Below are 26203 nucleotides of genomic sequence, written 5' to 3'. Positions count from 1 at the left end.
ATCAATACAGACAGAATTGTTAAAAAAATACATACCACAAAACAAGGAGCCCTACTTATAATAGAAATATCCAACATATTAAAAAAAAATAGTGGACAAAAATATAATCAAAAAACATAACAATATCGTTTTTTAATACTATATCTACAGTATAAAGTCATAAATCTTAAATATTATAATATATAAACTTAAAAAAGACTTTACACTTACTATTCCCACTCCAATCTAAACAACAATACTTTGGACTTCGGAGGGGTTACATTTATTATTCCCACTCCAGTCTAACAGGAGGAAAAGTTTAAGATTCAGGGGTTTTAGATTTACTATTCACACTCCAGTCTAAGCAACAGTAGGAAACATCAGAGGAGATACATTTTCTATTCCCACTACAATCTAAACAACAGTAGGGACAGTGTTGGACATTGAAGGGGTTACGTTTAATATTCCCACTCCTGTCTAAGGAACAGTAGGGAAAGTGTTTGACTTTGGAGGGATTAGATTTACTATTCCCTCTCCAGCCTAAACAACAGTAGGGAAATTGTTGGATTTCGGAGGAGTTAGATTTACTATGCCCACTCCAAACTAAGCAACAGTAGGCACAGAAGTTGGACTTTAAAAAAAAGAGTCATGTGAGCCAATGAACTGACAAGCTCTCCTGGGATGCACCTGTGTGCCTGTGGAGTGATACTGTGACCTGTGACTTGGGCAGCGTTTCAGCAACCCCAGATGACTTTTCGCTGCTCTCTACTACTTCTGCTGACCCCCTAGATTCGAAAAACTTTCGACCAATCTCTCACCTCACTGCCCCTGCTAAGCTCCTAGAGAAATTCATCAACATTGAATTGATGAAATGTGTTTAATTCCAGAAGATCTTGGATCACTCTCAGAAAAGGTTCCACGCCAGGCAAAGCATCAAGTCTGCCCTTATTGCGGCCACTGACTGTATTTCAGGTTGATCAGGGGGGATCAGAGGTGTTAATTATGCGCGACCTATCGGCAGCATTCAACATTGTCTCCCCAGTGCACATGGTTCAGCATCTGCGGGAAGTGGGAGTCACAGGAAAGGCCCTGCAGCTTCTCCACTCCTTTATGTCAAGCAGAACCTACATTGTTAGCTGTGGAGGCTTTGGAGCTAAGGACTTTGGCCTTCTTTGTGGGGTGCCCCAGGAATCTTCTTTCAGCCCCACACTTTTTAGCCTCTATGTGTCCCCTATTGCTGAGCTGGTGCAGTTGTTCGGATTCCAGGTGCTCTCCAATGCGGATAATACGCCAATTATTTTTTCCATCTCGAATGATTTGCAATCAGTCGCAGAGAAGTTTATTCAGTGCATGTCCAGCATTATCTGGTGAATGAAGGGTAATTCACTTAAGATCAATGCAGACAAGAATGGGGTGCTGTTATTTGGCTCACAAAATTCCATCTGGTCAAACACCTGGTGGCCTGTAGAATGTGGTCCCCTTCCTTTCCTGGTTAGGACAGCAAAAAACGTGGGGTCATTTTTGACGATGGTCTGACTTGTGATGCACAGGTCAGCCGCACAGTTAGCGCCTGCTTCTATATACTAAGAACTCTTAGAAAGGTGTTGCTGTATATTCCGTCCAAACTGTATCAGTTGACCATCATTGCACTAGTCACCGCTTGGCTGGACTACTGCAACACTCTGTACCTTAATATCAATGCGGTCTCCCTTAATAAGCTCCAGGTGTAGGGACGCAGCAGCAAGGCTGATCATCAGTCTGCCAAGAAGGGGATTCGCTCCCTGCACTGGCTCCCCATTGGGAAGCGTATCTCCTTTAAGGTTCTGTGCCTGGTATTTAAGGCCATGCACAGTAAATGCACGCCATATTTGAAAACCATTTTCCAATGGCACACTCCTGGGAGGACCTTGAGATCCTCCTCACAGAAACAACTGGTGTCTCCTAGATCGGGCAAGTCCAGATGGGGTTGCCACTCTTTCTCTTTAGCGGCAACCAAGTTTTGGAATTCCTAGCATACCTTCATTTCCAATGCGGACTCCTTCTAGGTTTTTTTTAAAAAATCTGGAAACATAGTTATTTTCATCTTAGATGGCGGCAGGTGCGTTTCCCTCCTCCTTTTTATGCCCAGCACCTTGACACCTTCGGGTATAAGCACGTCCTATAGATATTATCCTATCCTATCCTATCCTATCCTACTGATGAAGGGCTAAACCAAGAAACACGTGTCTAGAGATAACAGCACTACCTGCACCAACTTTTGTCAAAAACAACGCCAACTTTGAAGTAAGCGACCTGCATTTACCAAAGTGCAATGGGGTGAACGGTGCTGCAATGAGAGGCAGTGTACTTCCTCCCCCTTTGTACTCCCTTATCTAAACTTACTTTAACAATATTTTGGCAATCAATATTCTGGCTATAATCTTTTGGTGCTCTTTATTCAAGTGGTATACTACTTGCACATATGTCCGTGGCAGTCCACTATATTACATGGCATACATGTATTATGGTGGACTTGACTGTCCTTGTGAGGGCACTGCAGGGCAAATCCACCCGCACCTGGAAGAGAGCAGCATTTCTATCTTACCTTGCCCAATGAACTAACAGTTTTTGCCACTTATAATCCACAATGCTCCATAAATCAAACTAAATGCTTACATTTGCAATGAGATAAAATGCCACCAAGATACTCTATGGGAACAAGTTCCACAGAAATTCTGCAAAATTTGTGTCAGCTAACCAGAGAGAGAAAATGTCCCACAAACATAGAACTGTCCAGTTTGCACTCTTCATGAAATTCTCACTACCAAACTGTGTTTGAGCCAACCTCACAAACCACACAAAATGCCTGGTTTGTGGGCATATCAGGCAGTAGGTGTGGTTCTCTCTGGACCTCATTATGCCAAAGAGAACTAAAATATTGTATGAATGGTGAAATCTGAACATTCTCAATTTCACCTAGGGAACAAAATTGAACCATTTTGGTAGCACATATTCATTCTGCATTTAACTTAAAAATTAGCAAAATAGGTATTTTTTGCATATTGCAAAATAATTTCTCACACCCTAAGGGCCTCATTTACAAGCCTATTGCGCCACAAGTTGTCACTTTTTTTCAATGCACCGGTGGTGCAATGGCTTGCCCATATTTACAAGGCCATGTGAAGTCACCCTGCGTGACTTTTCATGGCCTTGTAAATATAGGCCCCTTTCAGACATTACTCTGCATGCAAAAGGCATTCCATGGGTGTTGCTGTGGGTGTTCCCAAGCAACATCCATTGAACCTGACACACTCCCAGATTTACAACTGGTTGTAAAGCTGGGTATGCGTCATAATCCTATGCCTACCCAGGGGAGGAGTAGGAATGGGGCAAAGAAGAGAAATACTTTTGTTTCCCCTTGTTATTTCCTCTTCATATGCGTGCTGCCATAGAAAGAGGAAAATGCCATCATTTATTGTTTTTGTGCAAGGTGTCCCTTCCTGCACTAAAACAAACATCCCTGCAACACAGACATACTTGCATCATGACGCAAGGGTGCCTAGTCAGTGCATGGCAGCCAATTGCGCGCAAGCGCAGTCGAAATGCCACGGATGCATCATATTGTTGTTAATAAGACGTATCCCTGTGGTTTTAAAATGACGCAGCTCGGCTCAGCAAAATGGCTGGCAGCGACGCACTGCGCCATTTTGTAGTAAATTTAGGGACAGATTTATGTCGGATTTGCACCACGTTTACGCCTCCGTTGCGTGACGCAACGGTGCGGAAACGTGGCGCATCCCTGTGACCTATTTACAATGTGACGCATCTAGGCAGATGCGTCACGTTGTAAAGCCCTGCGCCACATGGAACCTGCGTCAGGTTTCATGTGGGCGTTCTGTCGCAGGGTGGGCGTTCCCTCGTAGGAAAGCCCCATAAAACTGACGCAGTGAAATCTACAAGATTTCACTGAGTCAGTTTTACGACGCTGCTGCGTCAAATCCTTACGCCTGCTTGAAGCAGGCGTAAGGAGTGACGCACCACGTTATGTATGGGTGGCCCCTGTACATTGCAGGAGTTGCATCGCACTTGCGACGCTACTCCAGCAATGCACCGCCCGTACACCACAAGATGCGTCACGCATCTGCCCTTCCTTGCACCATGGTGCGCCGCATTGTAAATGCGGCGCATCTGTGGTGCCGCAAGGAGGGAATTGCGTGACGCATCAGTTCTGGCGCATCCCTGCTGATTTGCAGAGATGCGCCAGAACTCATAAATCTGCCCGAGGTGCTTAGTCTGCAAATTGAATGGTATTACTATTAAAGAAATTTATATTTTGTTGCTGCCAGACTGAAATGTCATAATGGTTAATAAGTAGAATAGGCCCAAAACACAAATATGTTGCTGTGTGTAGGTATGACAAACTCTTGGAGTACTCTTGACTTGATAATGAGTTTCAGGAGTAAGTCAGGAGCATCCCAGGTTCATACCTCTCGCTGTGCCTGAAGACAATGGCCACTCAAAGGCAAGAGATAGAAACGGAGGGTGAAACACATCAATTTACCATTCTCAGGCTGCTGACTGTGCGCCATCGCCAAGCACATTTAAAAAGTAACAAATAGCCATTGTGCTTACTTCATAAACGTGTCAGAGCGTCTTCATTTTATTTTCCAGAACAAAACTGAATTTCTGTACAGCTCATCCCCAGCCAGTTAATAAATACATCACCCTAAAAAAGTGCTGTGGTGTTAAATTTGCAGCAGATAAAATATGGATGAAGTTCCTGTGCTGCAGGTATGTCAAGTGTGATTTAATATCTCTCACTACTCTTATGAGGAGTAAGAGATTACTCGGCTGCGGCGACAGCTAGCGGGAGACCTTTGCTCCCAAGTACCAGCCACTCAGCAAATAGCATCAAATGAAGAAGTTGAATAACATATAGATTTGCCATAAGAAAAAATTGATCTAAATGCGTATATCAAATCTGCTGATCGGTGCTTTGGTGAGGCGTCTCGCAATCCTTGGCCGTGCAAATGGAAAGAAAAAAAATACATTTCAAAACAAAAAGTACCTCTGTGAGGAAAAAAGAAAGAAAGCAAGAAAGCAAGAAAGCATCTCCCCCTATTAAGAATAAATCAGGTGACCTCCAAACACCTGCCTAACAGTTTGCAGCCACGTGCCACCTGCGAAGGGACGCTCCTTGAACCCTCGATAAAGAGCGAGACGAGGAGGCCGCCATTTCATGGCAGCGCTATATAAATGAAGGAAACGGTCCCCCGGGAAATTTCGCAACAAGCTGATTTAATTTCTTTTTAAAAGAACAGTTATAGCTGAAGGTGATGGAATCCCCAAGGGTCACATTTGTTTGTAATGAAAATAAATCCTGTTGATTACCATTTTGCCATCGTGACTGCTGGCTGCTAAGAAGAAAAAAAATCTGTATGCCTGCGCACTTTTAACGGGTAATGAAAAACAGTGACAAAATAAGACTGTTTGCGCGTTTTAACGTAAAGAGGAGGTGTGCGACGCCTGCTCCCTATGCGCGTCTTCGCACTGATGGATACACCTGAATATGGGCTGGTACAATTCGTGACGCCATGCCCATTCATCTGGCGAGGAGCAGTCCACCACAGATGTAAAAGTAAGCAGTTTCAGTGACTAGCACTCTTAATCAAACGATTAAACGACTTCCTCCAAATAGAGCCCAGAGTCCAGTGCTTGGAGTTACACTTATACCCCACTGGAACAACTGATTTTTTACAGAATTAACTCCAACGTTTTACTCTCATGCTTTGTGGTATGGGATAGGCGATGGTCAATGAAAGAAGGAACAGAACCGGTTCACTCCAAAATGATGTTGCTATGTTAATTTTGTGTTTGGTTAATGTGAGAAAGTGGTTTATTAGATGGTTGCTTTGGTGTCAACCACAAATAATACATTCACTTTCTTGTTAGGTCCAGTTAAAAGTTTCAGTGGTTTAAACCTGAGCTCAACCCTGGTAGCTGTGGCATAGAACAGACAGGCTTAACTTACAGAAAATGTGTGGAGCTTTTATAATTGCTAAAACAGTTAAAAGTGGAATACACAACACGATAAAAAGTCGACTTCATTTTTTTAAAATAGAGAAAAATCTAATAAGCAAAGTGACAAATGTCCAATAAGGGGAACTGGTGATATGATTGTTTTAAGATTTTAAGTGGAAAAAGCACCAAGAAGCACAAAGCGCCAATAGTACTCAGTGGTGAGGAAGTACTTTAAAGATTTATATTTTTGAGTATCATTAACAATGTTTGGTTTAGGGCCAGTTACCACTGATTGGCTGGGATTCTGTGCAGTAATGTCCTCTTTAGCATTCCAGATCCTTCGCTAGGGCCGGACTGGCTACCGGGCAGTTGTGTGTGCTGCCGGGTAGGGGGCTAATTTCTCTGTGGTGGGGCTTATTTCGCTGATGGGGACCTGCGTGCGCATTGAAATAAAAAAAGCAAAACGAATTTCGTTTTTCACACGCAGGTCCCTATCAACGAAATCAGCCCCCAGCTCGGCAGCACACACAACTGCCCGGTAGCCAGTCCGGCCCTGTCCTTCGCCCACCAAGGGAATGATCTGTATGATCTTTGGAGATCTTTTTTTTCCCTTGGATTTCAAACAGAAGAGGTCCAACCTTCTAGGTCCTTCTCAGAGATCACATATGCCATGTCCAGCCAATTCTGCCTGCCTAGTTCTTGTACGTCCATCAGTGCACTGAGTGATGGTCCAACTTTGTAGAGTTCATCAGCCTACGGGTGAGAGACACCCTAAAGACACTCCTAGTTCCTCTCTGACCAATGTAGTAAAGGTTTTCAGGCCCGACCTACCCGCTTTTGCAGTAGTTCCTTTTCACTTTACTGCAAACAGGCCCAAACTGCAATGTGTTAGGGTGTGCACGTATGTGTGTCCCTTATAGGTGGACAGTGTTTGCTGGAAGGGTTATACAATGAAGCTCGTTAGGTTCTGTGCTTGAAAATCAAAGTGTCTTTAATATTTTGCAACAAGGAGTGAGAGGGAGGGAGAAAGGATACGGTTAGGAAGAAAGGAGGGAGGTGGAATGGAAAGAAGGGAGGAAGGGAGGGAGGGAGGGAAGAAGGAAGAGAGGGAGGGAGGAAGGAAGGAAGGAAGGAAGGAAGGAAGGAAGGAAGGAAGGAAGGAAGGAAGGAAGGAAGGAAGGAAGGAAGGAAGGAAGGAAGGAAGGAAGGAAGGAAGGAAGGAAGGAAGGAAGGAAGGAAGGAAGGAAGGAAGGAAGGAAGGAAGGAAGGAAGGAAGGAAGGACAGACAATTCGGGAGTACCTTACAGGAGAAGAATGCCTGGAGAAATATTATCAGAGAGTCTGCATAGAGAGACACAATCTGTACACATAATTTGTGAGGTCCATTGACACCAGCAACTGATATTTCAGCTGCCATGACCTCAAAGTATACAATATGGTGCCAAACTGATCCAGATAGGCCTGGACACTAAAAATGGCCCAAAAATGTTTTCCAAAAGTGAAAAGAGAGGGATCCAGCTTTTTTAAAGCTCATCTATGAAGTGTGGCTGAATACAAAATCTGTCTCATAGGTGGACTAGTAGAAAAAATGGTAGTTTCTATGTCCAACCTTGTGAGAACAGCCTGTGTTTGTTCTGTCCACTCTGCTTGCATTGCACAATGGTCAAGGGAGGCAAGATCTGCTGATTCTTATTCTGGAAGCGCAAACTAGTTCGCATTTCTGAATGACTTCCCTCATCCAATCAGAATGAGTCTTTGTGGGTAGATCGTTCAGAATGTTTAGTTGGAAGCAACTCAGAACAGCCAAGTTTGACACATCCATCCCACTATGGACTGCCCAGGACAAATATTGACCTGCAATAATATCAAGTGCAGAATAGCAACTGCCACTAATAAGCCAAGGTAAGTATGCATAGGGAAGCTGTCAAACACTTTGGGGGCACTCACCTTGCAGGACGCCTCTGCCGCATTCGCGGTCTGCCGCCCGGACTATCGTGCCATCTGCGTTGCTACTTCTAACCCCTCCCGCCCACTCAGGGACTACAATACCCGGCAGGACTTGCGACTAGGACGCCGCCTACGTTGTTCAGGCGCCCGGTGGCGCTCAAATACAGCTGGGAGCCCTAGTGAAGCGGGGAGGCTGTCAAAAACTTTGGGGTCACTCACCTTGCAGGACGCCGCTCCTGCATTCGCGGTCTGCCGCCCAAACCATCGGGCCATCTGCGTTGCTGCTCCTAACCCGTCCCGTCCACCCAGGGACTACAATACCCGGCAGGACTTTCGGCCAGGACGCCGCCTACGTTGTTCAGGCGCCCGGTGGCACTCAAATACAGCTGGGAGCTCCACCTCTCGGGATGCGCGCGGGGCGCGCCGGGCTTAGCCTGGGCAAAGGGCGGGCCGTCTGTGGCCATCAAGGGCCAGAAGAGGCTGGGCCGGGCCATCCCCCTAAGTCTCCGTTTTGTGATCAAGTTCCCTTCTTCATGTGTGTAATTACATGTACTGTGAGCAGTGTATGTATTAGAAAGGCTCCCTTTTCACATACTCTTGGAACTTGACACTTGTGGTCACCCCATTTAACACGGAACATTCATCTGAGGACTTCCAGTGAGATCTGAAAGTTAAACTCACTTTGGTAAAGATTATATTGTAAGCTACAATAGTGGCTATACTTTTAAGATTTCATTATTATATTTAGCAATAGGACATATTCATTGTCAAGGTGCAATTCTGAGTAGTAAAAATTTATAATAGGATCAAGCTAATGTACTGACAGTTGGTGTTGTTTTGACACATATCACACTTTAGGTTTTAATTCCTCCCTGAATTAGACTACTTTATTGCTATCAACAAATAAGTGCTGGGCCCTTTCTGAATTGATAGTGTTCTCTAAATGGTTAAACGGAAAGTCGGAGGTGGCCCAGGGATGGTTGGGACCTTAGATGCTTATCTGACTAGGGCAGAGTCAGTCATTAACAAAGAAATCACAATGACAGAACGCAGGTTATCCCTGGACCCTGTTTATAGCAGGTTATCTGCTACTCCAGCCCTCTCAGATATTCAGAACCAAATTATTTCTCCCAATGGTCAAGAAAGGGTCTCCCAGATAGAGGACGATATGTCTCTACTACGTGATAGTGTGCTCTCTGGGACCCCAGAATTGATACTTTTTTTTTGTTTTTTTTTTTAAAACCTTTATTGTACAGAAAGAGCTCACAAATACGGGCCTACAACCCACAGGGCTGGCCACCACAGAGCCGAGTGTCAGGAGCAATGCACAGAGTATCAAAGTATACAAGGGCAAAGAAACAGGAGAAATAACAAGCATCTCAGAGCAAGCACAGGAGATAAGAATTGGAAAGGTAGTTTTCGTATTTTTTAAAGGACGGGTTAGGGAGTACAGGAGTATGGCGGGCCGAGAGACAAACCAAAGGGGCGGGGCCGCGGCGGGCAGCAATACAATGATCGTAAAAAACACAGGAGAAACAAATACGAAATAGGCATACCAATAAGCACCGGTCAAAACAAGAGACATGAGGAAAGGCCACCGCACACATCGTCCAATGCCCGCCCACCGCAGCTACCACCTTTCCCACCGAACAGCACAGAAAAGGACCCAAATACAAGAACAATACGAAACGGACCCCCAATAAAGAAAAAAACCCCGCATAAGGGGGGGGGGGAAAGGAAGGGGGAAGAAGGAAAGGAAGGGACTCTTATCCAAACACCCGCCCCCGGGCGATGAAACAGGAAAACAATAACCCGGTACAAAATAGACATTAAAAATACAGAAAACACACCCAGCAAATCAGAATCATCGTGATACCGGAAAAATACCCCAGAAAGACACCAGGGGGACAGACGACGAGACAGAGCCCCGAAAGAAGGGATACACAAGGGCCATAGAACCAAAAAGGGAGAAGAAAGGAGGAAAAAGATCCCCCAAAAACAGCAACAGACCCCCCCACCCACCCCACAAGCCCACCCTACACCCCTGCAGAAGGCTACGGCCAACCCCCCAGCAGCGTGCCTGTTGCCCTAAATAGAACCCGAAATATAGGAGAAAGAAACAAGGTAGAAACAAAGGCAAAAAAGAGGGCCAGGGAAAGAAGGAACATCACACACGGGAGAGGGCAAAAAACAGTATTATCTGCAACCATCCCACCACCTGTGAAAAGGGGAGCGAGGCAGAGCCCACGGGAAGTTAAACGATATCAGGATAAGTTTCAGGAGTCCCACGAAGTTACGCAACATCACAACAGCACATGTCGGTCATAGATCAAAAAACAAGACTACCGCATATAATAAGTCATTTCAGCCCTGTCCGCTTTTGTCCAAGGTTGTAATCATCCAAACAAATAAAGTCCAAACGACGAGGGACACAGGGTTCAGGAGTAAATCCAGCGGCAGTCCTAAGGAGAAACGTGAAAGAAAGTACGGAGGATACAAAAAAGTTCCAGTATAACCTTCGCACCGCAGGCACAGTTCTATGGACAAGTCCAACGAGGCAAGCCCAGCTGGGTCGGCACAGGCGCCCCGGCCGGGGAGCCGACGCGATGAGAAACAGAAAGGATCATCGAGGCCTGGACAGGATGCGAACGGACCGCAGACCAGCGGCCGAGGCAACAAAGCAGGACGACGAAGGGCGTCGGAGAGTCTCCAATCCAAGGATGTGTTCTCCGCCGGAGGCACAGAGACCAGGAGCACACCAGCCGTACCCTGCAACAAGGAAGCAAAATCCAACGATGGGGGCCCGCATAAATCGAAAAGTGGGTCCGCCTCCACAGGGGAAACAGGTGCAGCCACGGAAGTCCGCCAGGAGTATAGTGCATCCAGGACAACTTGAAGTGCAGGAAACCCTTCACAAGATCCGACATCCGGGCCGTGTGGCGGGCCCCCAGTGCTCGCCCAGGCCCGGCAGAGACTCCCAGGGTCGGCCGCCATCTTAGGAGCCCAGCAAGCCCTCAGTCGTCGGGGGCCCCGGCCGGAGCAACACCAAAGCAAAAGGAGGTCAGCCGAACTGCGGCGGGGCGCCCCAAGGCAGGAAGGAGACCCACCAGAAGAAGGATGTTCGGCGGCCCCCTCGTGCCGCCGGCCCCGTTCTCCGAGCCCGGGCGGAAAATCCAAAATGGCCGGGCCGGGGAACAAAGGGGGGACCAAGCCGGACAAATGAGGAGGCTCTCCCGCAGGAGGCAGCGTCCGCACCCCGAGGCCCAGGTCAATCGGGTCCGCCAACGGGCACAGCCGGCCTATTCGCACATCAGCCTAGGTAACCAGATCCACAGCGCCAGCGAGGGCCGACCATCGCGCTCCGTCACGTCCCGTCGCTGCAAGGAGGTCCAGGCCAGTCCGCCCCGAAGGCTCCGAGTGGGACCCCGAACAGGATCGACAGCAGCCAGGATCACCGGAGCAACGGGTAAGTGTCCGCAAAGTGCCCGCAGTACCGAAACACCGCAAGGAGGGCTTCCCGGGGCAGGAGAAATACAGGATAATCGAAGAAAACAGGTGGTTGAACGGAGCCGAGCTAAAACGCGGCCATCTCGGTCGCGAGTTAGGCTCCTCCCCCAGAATTGATACTTAGTCCGGTCAAGTATAAGCTACGGGGTAGAACTCAGAAACAAAAACCGGTTTCTACCCATCCCAAAAAATCCAGTGTTATACCTAAAAAAACAGTGTAACCAAACAGGGACACACAGGTTTAGGACGTAATGGGGTAACAACAGTGGAAATACATGACACAGGAAAGGATGATCAGAGAGATCTAACCAACAATGCCCTGAATGACGGAGGACTAACCAATATCGGGCACTGTGAGGGAGATTTCCGGGGGAAACTAGAGGGCATGGTAAAAACTTTGTTGGAACCTATCGTATCTAAATTGTGTTGGGGTAGAATCCATGCTACTGCTTTTGGAGTCTTTGCTTACTAATTTTCTGAACGCAACAGGAAAATTTACAGAATACTAACTCTCCACCTTTAAGTGCGTCGGAAAGAATAGTTAGCGAAAATGATAAAGTGGCTGAACCAGCGCCGAATAGCATAAGGCTAATAGTTACAGGTGACGCTAGTAACCCTACTGGAAAATTGATAGAAAAAATTCCTCTGGCACAATCTGTGGGCACCAGGAGGAAATCTCTTATCCAGAACTCAACTCAGAGGTCAGGCGAGGGACCAAGTGTGGGACGCAGACCTATGGTCATTGACCTCCCGCCAGAAGCCACCCCATATGTGTTTATTTTGAGCCATGTCCCTGCCCTTCCACCAGGAGAGGCTGAAAGCTACGAACAACTGATTAATAAGACAGTGTTTTGGCTTAGCAAAAATACCCCTGATGGAGTGAATATCATCAACAACATAATCATGGTACGCAGGGTCAACTGGATCGGTAGCTTTAATAAGACAGGGAAAGGGGATTGTGTCATTATTAATTTTGATAATCCTCATATTGCGGGCCGCTTATTATTAAGAGGCCTTTGCCCACAGTTGATGCAGGGTACTGATATTAAATTATTACCACTAGGGTTTTTTACAGGCCACTGCCATGGAGGAACCCGGTAAGACCTAACCGGGAGGAAAACTGGCGGACAGGAGACTGGTCTAGGGTGAGATCCAATCCCGATGGTGTACCACCCCTGTTACCCCAGATTACACACAACAACTCAATTATTACCGGACACAGACTTCCCGTTCATAACAGGTATGATATCCTGTCTGGTTTGGAAATCTGTGATTGACGCGAAGAAACCGGTGACTTGGGAGGTGGGTGGATGGTTGATACAGGAGTTGTAGCAGATAGATCACAGAGGGAGAGTTCGAATAATCTTATCTCCTGGAACATTGCAGGGCTAGCTGCTAAGATAGTGAACCCTAGCTGGATTGCTTATATTAAGCAATTTCTGATAATCTGTCTGCAAGAAACATGGTCAGTTGAATGCGATCTCCTCCTGGAAGGATACACGGCTCATTTTGCTCCAGCAACTGTCTCCAACCGGGGGAGATCAAAGGGGGGACTGGTTATTTATGTCTCTGTAGCTTTGGCATGCAAAGTACGTACAGTCCCTTCCTCTAATGCGGGAATTCTTGCTCTAACTCTAAAAAAAGGGAATTGTATGGTGGGTCTGGTAAATGTTTATAATTCTTTCACTTCATGTTCGGATCATAGTCATATGCTCGCCCTGAATGCTTTTATCAATAAGTCAATGAGTCATAGCCTACACAATCTTTTGGTTATGGGCGATTTTAATATACATCCCTGTGGTAAGCTCCTATCTGCATGTATTTCTGAGCTAAGATGTTCTCAAATTCTTGGATTTCACTTTGAGCACTCGTCCGAGGGAGAGTTGCTTATTGATTTGTTGAATGATTTTGATTTGACACCCACCATGGCTTTGACGGACGCTTATACTAAATTCGAGGTACCCACTTTTAAGGGCCACGGGAGGGGGACTTTCATTGATTTTGTGCTGATTTCTTCCCCAATGCAGTCATTTGTGGATTCTTACTTAATTGAGGAGAATGAATTCAGTGATCATAAATCTCTTTCATTGCACCTAACAAGACCTTGGGTTATAAAGATTGGATCAAACCTTAATCAGGGACATGTGAGCACAACTGATGGAAAGCGTAGACTCAGATGGACCCAAGTTATCCCCGAGCCGTTTTATAAGGAAATCAAATTCGCATGTGCAGATGAAATTATCACCTGCACACAGGGGGGGCAACAACATACGAAGGTGTTAGCAGCTTTCCAGATTATTTCAGATAGGGTCACAGAATTATTATCTGTACCAGTTAAGAAACAGTCCAATGTAGGCCCTAAATGGTTTGATCAGTATTGCTCAAAAACAGCAAGAAGGCTAAGGGCAGCCTTAGCCTCCAACCCTAGAGTGCGAGCGAACGTAATAGTTTGTCGCAGGGACTATAAAACAGCGTTAGCTAAACGTAAGGATACCCTAAGAAATGAGGCATGGAATGAGTTATTAGATCCTGAGACTCTTAAGAATAGTTCTAAGTTTTGGGGCACAATAAAAAACAGTTTCTTGTCCAGGAGACAGGAGATGGTCTTGAATGTCATATATCAAAGGAGGATCGGGAGGCTCATTTTGAGCACATGTATGCTTGCCCCTTAGAGGAGAACGATAGACTGGTACCTGATTTTAATGGAAACAAATCATAATCGTTAGGGACGAAATACTTGAAGGAATTCTAGGCTTAACAGCCGGGAAAGCACCAGGCCCAGACGGAATCCCCCAGACCTATATAAGTCTGACCCTTCCTTCTGGGCGCCAATTTTGGAATCTGTTTTTAACGCTGGGGTTCAAAATGGATGCCCTCAATCTTGGGGGGTCTTCACTATTGTACCTGTTTTTAAAAAAGGGGATAAAAGCAGTCCGTACTGCTACAGACCCATATCACTCTTAGACTCTATGGTGAAAGTAATAGGAAGGGTTCTCCTGCAGAGACTCACTACATGGGTTGAAGACAACAACATCATGTCTGTTTCCCAGTATGGTTTCTGTAGGGGACGTTCCACGACTACCCAATGCCTCAACCTATTTTTAATATTAAGTAAATATTCAGTGGCATACAAGGGGACCATCCACCTTGCCTTCATTGACCTGTCCTCAGCCTTTGACTGTGTGAACAGGCAGAAGCGGTGGCGGTTCATGAGGGCAAAGGGGATAGATTATGGTATCGTGAACTTTCTAGAAGATTTACATAGACACACTGGAGCAAACGTAAGATTTTCTCAAGATCTGAGTGTGACAAAGAATTTTAATATCAAAAGGGGAGTCCGACAAGGAAGTATTTTGGCTCCCTTTTTGTTTACCTTTTATATTAATGACCTAGATAGTGTTTTACAGGAGGTGGGGGCTGATTGCCCTAGAGTTGGCGTCGGGGCATTCCGGTCCTATTATATGCGGACGACGAGGTCCTCATATCTAGGACAGAAAAAGGCCTACAAGCTCTTTTAACTGCTTTTAAGTCCTTCATGACAGACAGGGATCTATCAATTAACAATTCTAAATCATTTATTATGCAGGTAGGCAAGCCACCAAGACGGAATTTCCAATTTAATGTTGGTAATGCAACAATCCCAACATCCAGCACATTCTCATATCTTGGAGTCCTCTTTGACAACAAGTTAAATTGGGGCCCGCATGTTTTAAAAAAGAAAGGCGATGTGGCAAGGGTGAATGCATCAATATTTAATTTTGCATCTAAATTGGGAAGAAAGCCTACCGGTGCAATGTTGCAGTTATACAATGCAAAATCAGTGGCTACAGCAACATTTGGCAGCGAAATTTGGGGGTATATTAGGGGAGAGCAACTTCAGACTGCGGAGAACATTTTTCTAAAACGACTGCTGTGTCTCCCGCAAGGTACATCTAACTTAGCTGTTCATGAAGAGCTGGGGTCCAGTATGTCAGTGATATTTTTTCACTGCGCCCACTGTCTTGCTGGTTAAAACTTTGGCTAAACCCTGATATCCCCCTTACACATATGATTCTAAAAGACTGTCTGTCTATGGACAACTCATCTGCTATACCCTGGCTGAAATATCTGAAGACAAGTTTTCTAAGCCTGGGGCGGGAAGAGTTATTTGAAACTCCTGATTGTATTAATAAGAAGGACCTGGAGGCTATAAAAATGGCATTCCTTATGCAAATGAGGAAAGCCACAGAGGTTCAGAAACCGAGTGTCAGGACATACGTTATGTTAAAAACAACACCACATACTGAGCCTTATTTCATGGGCTCCCTGACCTCGTATGAGAAATTTTTATTAACTAGATTTCGAATTAACCAATTTTATTATGTGCTTGTTAGGCAACAAAAACCACTTTGAGTAAAATAGCAGCTCCCTGCGGCTGCGACGGAAAGTCTCCGCAGGATATGCTGCATTTTATGTTTTTATGTAAATTTATGAATTTCCCCGCAAACGCTATCTGGTTCCACTTTTAAAGAAACTTAATTTTTACCAGATCAGACCTGCTATGATGTTATTACAATTAATACATAGTGATAGCATCCTTTTTGTATTAGAATTTCTGAAATCAATTGTAAAGTACAGAAAATGCTTGGATTTGTAATGAGTTTTATTTAATCTTTTTTATATGTGTACTACATTTCTAGCATAATTTGTACTGTGATAAACTTACTGCTAATTTAGTATTACTGTATCTTGATGATGATTTTTTTCCTTGTAATAATGAATTTTGGACTGTTGCATATTGAACTTTTATGGTTTGCAAACAAAACCGAAATAAAGTTTTATTTGATTTGATTTGATTTATATAGGTAAGTGTAGAGTTACTATTGTTAACTCTAAATCCACATGCATTGAAAATGTACGCTTTAAGAGGATTTCTGTAATTTTGTACATTCATATCTGAGCCTGGATAGCCTCCCCACTGGATCTCCCAGGCTCCCCCTCCTACAGGTATTTTAATAACATTTCTCCGGTCCAGTTAGTAGAAGTCAATTACACCAATCAGGGACCTCCTAGAGAACAAGACAGTTTGGGGCTGTTGCCTGCTTGAAGATGTATTTTAGGAATACAGTGTGTGGCTTTTAGGAACATCAACCTCCATTTATCTCAGAACTGTGAGGGGAGTGATCAATTACACCACATGGCCACACACATGATAGACTAGAACTTTAATAGAAGAATATTTATTTAAAAATAGGGCTCTTCAGTAGGTCTTCCTTTCAAGATGACCTTCTCATACTGGAAATGTGACTCTTACAACTATTAATACCCTGGGAACAGAAATAGGTCTATTAGGTTTTCCACCAGTGGCACTAGGAAAGAGCCTCATTTATGTTACTAGTCCATGTGTGGGCTGGAGGAAGCAGAGCTGGCCTTTTGCCATCTTTAAAGACCAGCCAGATTTATGTTTTCTGTGATTGTTTTGCAGTGAAGTTACAAGAAGTACTACTAAAGAGGGATGAACTGAATGTAGACACTTTCATAGGGTACGATTATCATCTGTCACCAACTGATGACTACTATAATACTCGCACCACGAAAGTGAAATCAAATATGCCTTTGTACAAGACATTAATACATTGCCCCCTCCTAACATACAGCCCACTGCAATAGATTTAATGCTGAGGAAAGTTAACAGCAAAATAAAGCGCACGGAGAGAAGGCTGTCGATAACTCCATTAATTGACCTCCCCACTCCACCACAGGTCATTATTGATGAGTCAATAGTTATCTCTCCACACACTGGTATAGAGCTCCTTACCCAGGACATACCTTGCGCACAGCTAGCCACTAGCACACTTGAGGGGCTAGTCAAGTCAGACGAGAAAAAATCTACCAGCAAGAAGAGAAGATCTTGCCAGAAGAACCAAGGCCCCAAGAAATCTAAATCCCGGTCAATAATCCCACAAAAGAGACTCACTGAGGAGGAGGATTCTGAAGTCCTAGCGACCCATCAGATAGGTTCTCCATCTTGGATGGCCGAGGTGGTTACAAATCTACGAAACTCCCTAGAACTTTTCATAATGAGCCAGATTAAACCCCTAGTTAGTAGGCTGGACAAAATCATAAATGAGCTAAATAAGAGAGGCAGGACACAGGTTAATCCTGTGAACGCTGGTATCAACGGTAGTACTTCTATAACAGCTTCTAGCCCAGTCATCCAGCGTGCCACTTTAACTGATCACACTGCTAGTAATCAACATACTGTAGTGCACGAGATAATACCTACTGATCACACCACGCTTATGAATGCTGCATCAACCCAGGGTAGAGGGCCCAGCGTTATGGAAAGGGGGCCGAGCACGTTAACAGCACAAGTGCAAAAGGGAAAATTGGTACAATACACAACTCGTGAAACTAACTCAAGAGTAGTAGACCCTCTACCTAGCATAGACCTACCACCTGAGGCATGCCCCTATGTAGTGGTACTCGGGGGGTTCCAGAACTAAAATCTGAGCAGAAAGAGTCCTACCCCGAGCTTAAAAATAAGACAATAGTGTGGTTGAATAAAAACAGACCGCTGGCAGGGAATAAAAGTGGAGAAATTATGAACGTGAGAAGGGTGAACTGGATTGGCAGGAAAAATATAGACCTGGTGGGCAACTGTATAATCGTGAATTTCCGAGACAGGAGACTGGTGGAACATATATTGTCCAGTGGTTCTCCTTTTTCAACAAGTAACATAAAAATGTTGCCACTGGGATATTTCTATCCCATGCAACATGCACCTTATGATTCTAGACACCATCTGAGGAGAGTAGGCATGGGCCAACTTGTCAATGGGATGGGTAGGTTTGCCACAAACGTCGTGGAGGTGCAAGAATCAGACATTGCCACTTGGGAGAATAGATTTAGCCCCCTTCTGAACCTAGAAGACAACGATTGACCACGAATAACTCAGGACCAAATTGTGGAGTCTAATAATAGGGAGGGTGACGTAATAAGACCACTGAATAGAGAAGGCGGGGGTAGTAGGTTGACGTATAATAATGCTCTGTCACCTAAACTACGAGCCAGTCGAACAAATTCCCCAATGATAAGCTCCATTAGGGAGAATATCGAGGAGGCTGATAATTGTCATAGTCCCCAAACATATATCATACAGGAGGCAAACCGGAGGGTGGCAATAGTTCAGCCCCCGATACAGAATCTTGGGGTTCATATTACCTCTTTTAGGAGTGAGGACGGGCCGACTTCTGATGGCCAGAATAAGGGAAATCTAGCAAGGGACGCTGAGGGGCAGTTGAAGATTTTATCTTGGAACATTGCGGGGCAGGCTGGAAAATTCCAAAATAAAGATTGGAGAGAGTACATTGGGGGTTCCAGATAATTAGTCTACAAGAAACTTGGGCACTTGATAGCAACCCCTTCCATATGGCTGGATACAAATGTTTCTTTGTGCCAGCACAAAAAGCTAGCTCAGGTAGAGCCATTGGAGGTCTAGTGGTATATGTAGATCTGAACATGAAAGGAGTATGGACGAGCCCACCGTGGTCAGCACATAATATTCAGGCTATACGGTTTGTAAAACCAGGGCTCAGATTAACATTTTTTAACCTATACAATGCAGGGACCACTAAGGGAATTAACCCCACCTTACAGGTACTAGACCTTAGACTCCAACAGGAGCTAGACCATAGGAAAGGGGTAACGGAAAAATCTTTGGTAGTCTTGGGTGATCTTAATTGTCATCTGTGCCCAACTATGTTTCTCCTGAATGAAGACTGGTCTCGATGTCCTAGAGAGAAGGGCCCACATTTTGAACACTCCACATAAGGTTTAGCCCTTAGTAATCTATTAAAGAACTAGGACTTGGAACACACAATAAACTTGGTTAGCTTAATAGAGGATGGGTCCCTGATTCCTACCTTTAAAGGTAGAGGATGCTCTTCCTATATAGATTATATTCTAGTGTCTAGGCAAGCCAAAAAATCAGTCAGAGTGGTGGGGATATAGTGGAGCGCATTTAGTGATCATAACCCCCTAATTTCAACATTTAGACAGTGGGGTCGCTCCAAGCCTAGCCTCCTGATGGACATTGTGATGAAAGCAACTGATCAGGGAAGGAGGCTTAGATGGGCAAAAATTGACGGGGAAACTTTCTATAAAGATTTAATGTTACAAGGGAATGCACAGATTGAGGATTGTTTAGACCCCATGATAGAAGGGAGCAATCTGCTTGGGGCATTTAGCTCAGTGACCAAGTTGGTAGACAGTCTATTAAAAACAAAAGCCCCCAAGAGGAATAATGGGCAGCCGAGGTGGTTTGATAGCAAGTGTTCACGAGCCCTGAGAGATTTAAAATCTAGCTTAAAATCCAAGCCCAGGGACTCTTACAGAATAGTTCAGTGCAGACGCACGTACAAAAATGCACTGAAACTAAGAAAGACCACCTTACAGACGAAAGCCTGGGCAGATCTGAGAGAGGCGGGTGAAAGAAGGGACATGTCCCAATTCTGGAGGATTATTAACAACCCATGCTTTCAGGACAACAACACCCCCGAGATCGGGACGAGCATTCTATCAGAGCAATGGGTTGCACACTTCGAGGGACTGTATAATTACAAACAGAATTCAGAAATGGATTGGGGGGGTTGTTCAACAGGGTCCAGGTATTGAATTTACCCTTGCAGAAATAACAGCAGGTATTCAAGGCCTTACACGTAACAAAGCGCCAGGTCCTGATGGCTCTCCGCCTGACCTATATTTGAGTAAGGTAGATCTTTGGGCCCCTATCCTCACCAGAGTATTAAACACGGCCGTTCAGCTAGGCTTGCCCCGTTCTTGGTCCACAGCGGTCATTGTTCCCATCTTTAAGAAGGGTAATAGGGACAACCCGCAATGTTATAGACCAATCTCTCTGATTGATGTCTCAGCTAAAATTTTGGGGCGGGTAATCCTGCAAAGGCTTATGGACTGGACTGAAGAACACCATCTATTTACGGATATTCAGTACGGTTTTGGAACTGGAAGGTCCACAAGCGATCAATGCCTCAATCTATATCTGCTGGTCGCTAAATATACTAAAGCCAGCAATGAGGCTATGTACCTGGGCTTCATGGATTTAGCTGCAGCCTTCGACCATGTCAATAGGACTAAGTTATGGTGCCTGATGAGGGACATGGGAATTGACCTTGGTCTGATTAACATCTTGAGTGAGCTGCCCCAGGAGACAACAGCTAGGGTACGTTATAACACTGAGGGAGGGAACACAGATTAATTTCCCTGTACAAGTGGAGTGCGACAGGGTTGCATTTTAGCACCCTTTTTGTTCTCGCTCTACATTAACAACCTAGAGCAGGCATTGCTGGCTCTTAACTCGGACTGCCCAAGAATAGGATCGCGTCATATCCCGGTGCTTTTATACGAAGATGACGCGGTCCTGCTCGCTCGCACCCCGAGGGGCCTGCAATGCTTAATCAACGGTTTTGTGAAGTTTATGGGAACCTTGGACCTCTCGGTAAACTTGAGTAAGTCTTTTGTGATGTTAGCGGGCACCAAACCGTGTAAAAGGTTCACATATAAGATAGGGAACCACACATTAGAAAAGGTGAAGTCTTTCTCCTATGTGGGGTTACTGTTTGATGGGGCACTCCAATTTAGATCTTTGGTGGAGGACCTTGTTGTTCAAAACTAATTTCCACTAACGGTGTCATAGCAAACTACGGACGTAGGTTGGGCCGTTGGTCCCCTGAACAGGTTCTGAACCTCTATAGATCGATAGGTTGTGCGAGAGTAACGTATGGGTCAGAAGTGTCGGGCTATGTGAACGTGGATCAATTGCAAGTTGAGGAAAATAAATACATGCGAAGGATTTTAAAAGTCCCTCAGTGCACCTCAGCTGTAATTGTACACAGCGAATTGGCGAGTCCGTTTATTAAGGACCAGATTAAGTTAAGACCCATAATGGCATGGCTGAAAATCTGGTCGAATCCCGAGGCAGTCTTAAGTAGACAAATCATGGAAGACTGCTTGCAAAGGGATAAAGGGTTACATATCCCTTTGTTAAATTATGTCAAGACTACCCTGGAGGGTATGGACTGGAAGGATCTGCTAATTAACCCCAACTCCATTTTATCTTTGGATAAACCAAAAATTAAAAGATTGTTATCCGATCATTTTGAGAAGTGTAGATCAGTAGGGGAATTAACTAAACAATCTGTAGCTGCCCTTAGCCTCATAAAAAATGAGGGCATGGAGCCATACCTGTGTCTGATACACAACACACAAGACAGATTCCTAATGACCCGCCTTAGGTTTAACCTACTACCACACTTATTGGCGGTTCCTGCAGGTTTTATACTAACAATTGCTCAGAAGGGTGCCTGTGGCTGCGACAATAGGTCTCCGCAGGACACCCTTCATTTTGTACTTTTGTGCCCCTTTTTCAAGCTCCCCCGGTGTAAATATCTGGTAAAAATTTAAAAAAAAGAAAAATTTAAGCACGCTAAAACAGCATTACTCTATCTGCAAAGAGCTAATGACCTATGGACTCTCTTTTGTATTATGAATTTTTTGAGGCTCGCCGTGAGGTTAAGAAACACAAGAGGAGTCAGTTAATCATGTGGTTTTTTAGTATGTATTTTCTAATCTGCTTGTATTGGTAATTCGAGACGATTTCTAGATGTATTTAATTCCATTTTAACCTTGTAAATATATTTGTACTTTTATGATGTTTTTTTTAATCATCGAATAAAGAATTACTGAACTGAACTGACAACTGTAAGTTGGCCTCCTACCCTAGAGACTTTGGAACACAACAGAAATTGGTAGATTCGAAGAAGGTGAAACCTGTTGCTATCTATCTAGGAAACGATTGAGGTCTCAGATCATGCTTTCTCTTGAACCCAAGTCTTGGAAGCTCTTCTCAAGGGACATACACTTGAGCATTCTGTAGTCCCAGTGAGATAAAGGACAAAAAAGAACATCTTTTTGCAAGAATTATTGGAGACTGGGATTTAGCTTGGCCAAGGCTGGAAAATGTATTTGAATCTGTAATTCCACCACTGCCTATGCCCTTGTTTTTTGAGTGTTATCCATAGCAGTGTGAGAGCATTAATATATTCCAGGAGGATGATATCAAGCATCCTGAAGAATTTGGAATTATTCAACAAGTCACCCAACAGAGGATCAGAACAAGGTCACCTATGAAAGACATAAACCTGATGAGTAGGATTTCTTGATTTGCTTAGCTTATTGCTTTTTCTTGCAAAATTTGGTTAGAACATATTCAGATAGTATTTGACCTCTTGGCACCCTATCTAGTCTTGGCTCAGAGCCTTGACATGCTGGAGGATTTCAACCTAAAAAATAGTGACTGAATCCAAACATACAGGGACAAAGGGTGAATACAACAAAGACATCCAAGGAATAGGAGGACTTCTGTGGCTGTGATTTCCAAATGTGCCTGCCTTGATCTTTTGGTGTTATAATTCAAGGCTTCAAAATAACTTCTATTAGAGCGAACCCTAAGATTTACCCCACCTGCACTCCATGTGTGGTCAGGCTGAAAATGTTTGACCAGGTCGCTTGTGCATAGATTAACATTGACCTTTATTGGCCCATTTTTTTCTATTAGTTCTTTCTGAAGTTTACTTTAAAAAAGTCACAGTTCTTTATCCCCATAACTAATGAAAATTCAGACAGTGGGTGACCCTTAAACATTGTCATATGCCCCATCATATAATCAAAATTCACTGTTTCCCACTGTACATGAGAGTTTCCTCAATGGTTTATGATCAACACATAATTATCTACTTATCTGACTGCTTCAGTTTTCACTTGCTAACCTTTGGAGGGGTCCGGGATTTAAGCATAAATGAAAAGGATGGCTGCTTTTTCTGTGTTGTTGATACCTGATCATGGTGGCAAATCATTCTAGGCTCAGGAAATAGTCGAAGAAATACCTTTGTCAAAAATACATTGTCAGTGGTTTCTTAGCCGATTTCCTTGATGTTCCTCTGCTCACTGTGACAGTAACCATAAGGAACTGTGCACACTTACATTTGTTTTTAACAAATAGTTTCAATAGACATGACATACAGCTGAAAGAGAATAAGCCACACTGAGCATAGCATAAAGCAGAGTGACCAACCTGAAAAATCTGAAAATCTAGGCATCGCTTTCATGGTATCTTCAATCTCTCAGAAGATGACAGTCACCTCAAGCTGTAAAAGATTGAGTAGAGTGGCAAAAGTAGCTGGACCCTTGAATATCTGTGTAATTGTACTCTCCAGCAGATCAGCTTATGATACACCTCTATTCCAAAGTGTCTTTAAAAACATATCAGCCATTACAGTTCAGTGTGTGCTGCTGTCAAATATAATTAAAGCACCCAACATACTATAACAAAACATTAGTATCAACACCTTCCTTTCCCACACCTATGCAAACTGAAGCAGGAGAATGAAAGACAAGCTTCACAATATGAGAATAACAGCATGTCGTTGGAACCTCAGTTAATTAGTATCATAGCACACTACAATCAAGATGACAGATTCTGGATTCTGCCTAGTAAAGTTAAACTAGATTATGAAGTAGGAATAGTATGTCAAGTTCAAAGAGGGATATTTTTAAAGCAAAGGAATTATCAGGTTACACACATTATTGTGTTCCAGAAACAGTCATGCGCATTATGGAATTTAGCTAATGGCACTCAGAATGAGAGGCAACCAAATTTGTGCTGCCAATTTCATTAGCGTTAAGATACTCTCATTAATTAATGTGAACAAGCTTACGTTTCAATAAAGCATGCTAAAATACAACATTTGTAGCAGGCAATCTTACTTAAATGTTGTAGGCCTTCACATGACTAAAGGTGATAAATTAAGTTAGCCTAACTATTGATGCCAGGTGACCTGTAAAATAATGCAGTAACACTGAAAGACCTGTTTTTCAGACTGAATAGTTGGTTATGCACAATGTTTTTCTCTCTTTTTGCAGATGTTGTAATTTTCCAGAAGCCTTCTGTTAAGTAGTGAATATTCACTTGTTTTGTACTTGACAACTGAGAGTAAGGTTCTCACTGGGAGGAGAGGAAGCAAAAGGAGTGGATGATTCAAGGGAAAAGGCATTTGGACCACAAGAAAACAATGTTGTAACTTTTCAATGGCTAATGTCTGAAAATCTATTATGCTCTGATGAGCAATTGAGAAGTTTGCTTACTCACAGGAGTCTGATGTGATTCTACTGGAGGATGAAGAAGATGGAAGAAAATAACATTCTAACATGGAATTTGTGTGTTAATATTATTGTGTGTTCTTAGAGTAGCTAGCGGAGTCCAGAGATGCTTTTTGTCATGGGACGCTGCCATACTTAGATTTTCTAAATTGTCTGCTGACCTCTTTGAGCTGAGAATACTATCTAGCTAATAATAAAAAGGTGTTATGCTAGTGCACTGAGGCTCTCATCAGAACTCTTCATTGGGTTTCTGAACTGACACCTTTTCTTTTTCTCTCATTATCGCAGTTTATTTAGAATGGAGAGTTTATTTTATGGAACACACTTGCTGTGTTATTACTATATTGACTGTGATTCTAACAAATAGACTGTCCTATTTTATAATCAAATATCGATTGGGGGATAATATTTATTTGTAATGCTGAATTCTAAGAAATACCTAATGAATAAAAAGATGAAAGACAATATATTTGAAAAATAAAACCTTTTAATTCACTTCAATTTTCTTTATTGACTAAACTAAAAGTCTTTAATATTGTATTGTATTGTTACGTATATGATTGCTTCTCATTTCTTTTTGTCAACCAACAAAGGTCCACACAATCAGGGGCTGGGCTTATTTAATGATTATACCCAAAGACTGATATATAGAAAACCCCGCTCCCTCACTTGCTTTAATATTTGGTTGAGGTTTAACGGGTCTGATCCACATAGATACCCTAGAGATTATTGAAAGAAAAACGAGATTATGATCCTTGAAAGAATCAGTCACAAGGAGCATGCAGTCAATCTTAGAAGGAAAGAGTATCACTAAAAATCAAAGCAATGAAAGTCAGGTAACAGGGACAGTACAAATTCACATTCATTCTGTTACTTGGATACCTTGACAATTCAAGTCACAGGAGAAGCCATGCTCTATGCAGTTCGAGGTTAGCAAGAAACTGCATTTATTCCTGTACATAAGTTATACTAGTTAATTTAAGGACATTTTCCCGGAGTTAAAGACAGTTTTTTATTAATGTACATATACAATTTTACAGAGAGACAACTACTTATTTTTCTTTTCTTCTATATGCAGATATTGAGTTTTGTCTTAATTTTTTACAGGTGACTTACATGTGTTGAAATACATGTAAGGAAATATTTTTCTTTACTTTCACAGACTTGTCTGTAAGACATAGCCTGTGAATAAAATGCAAGTGTGCTGATGTCTAGTAAACAGAAAGCAAAACACCGGTTACCCAAGGGTGAGTTTTAGAAAAATATGTTTATTTAATATCCTGTATATCACAGATGGTATTCCTTATTAAGTATGCTATTTCAGGTGAAATATAGGCAATGAAGGTCAGAGCACACTGCTTTCCAAATTTAGGATAAGACATCACTGCACAAAACATGGAGGAATTAAGATTTCTCGCAAAACAGAACAGATGCCGATTCACAAAACCATTTGTGCTCATAAATAAGATTTGCTGCTACAAGGAATTCACAAAAGATGACCTTGTTGTACTAAATCCTTTTCTTTTACGCAGGAGGGAACCCCATGCAAAAAGTA

Source organism: Lissotriton helveticus, chromosome 8, assembly GCF_964261635.1.
Source record: "Lissotriton helveticus chromosome 8, aLisHel1.1, whole genome shotgun sequence".
Classification (NCBI taxonomy): Eukaryota; Metazoa; Chordata; class Amphibia; order Caudata; family Salamandridae; genus Lissotriton; species Lissotriton helveticus.
This window is presented reverse-complemented; position numbering follows the sequence as displayed.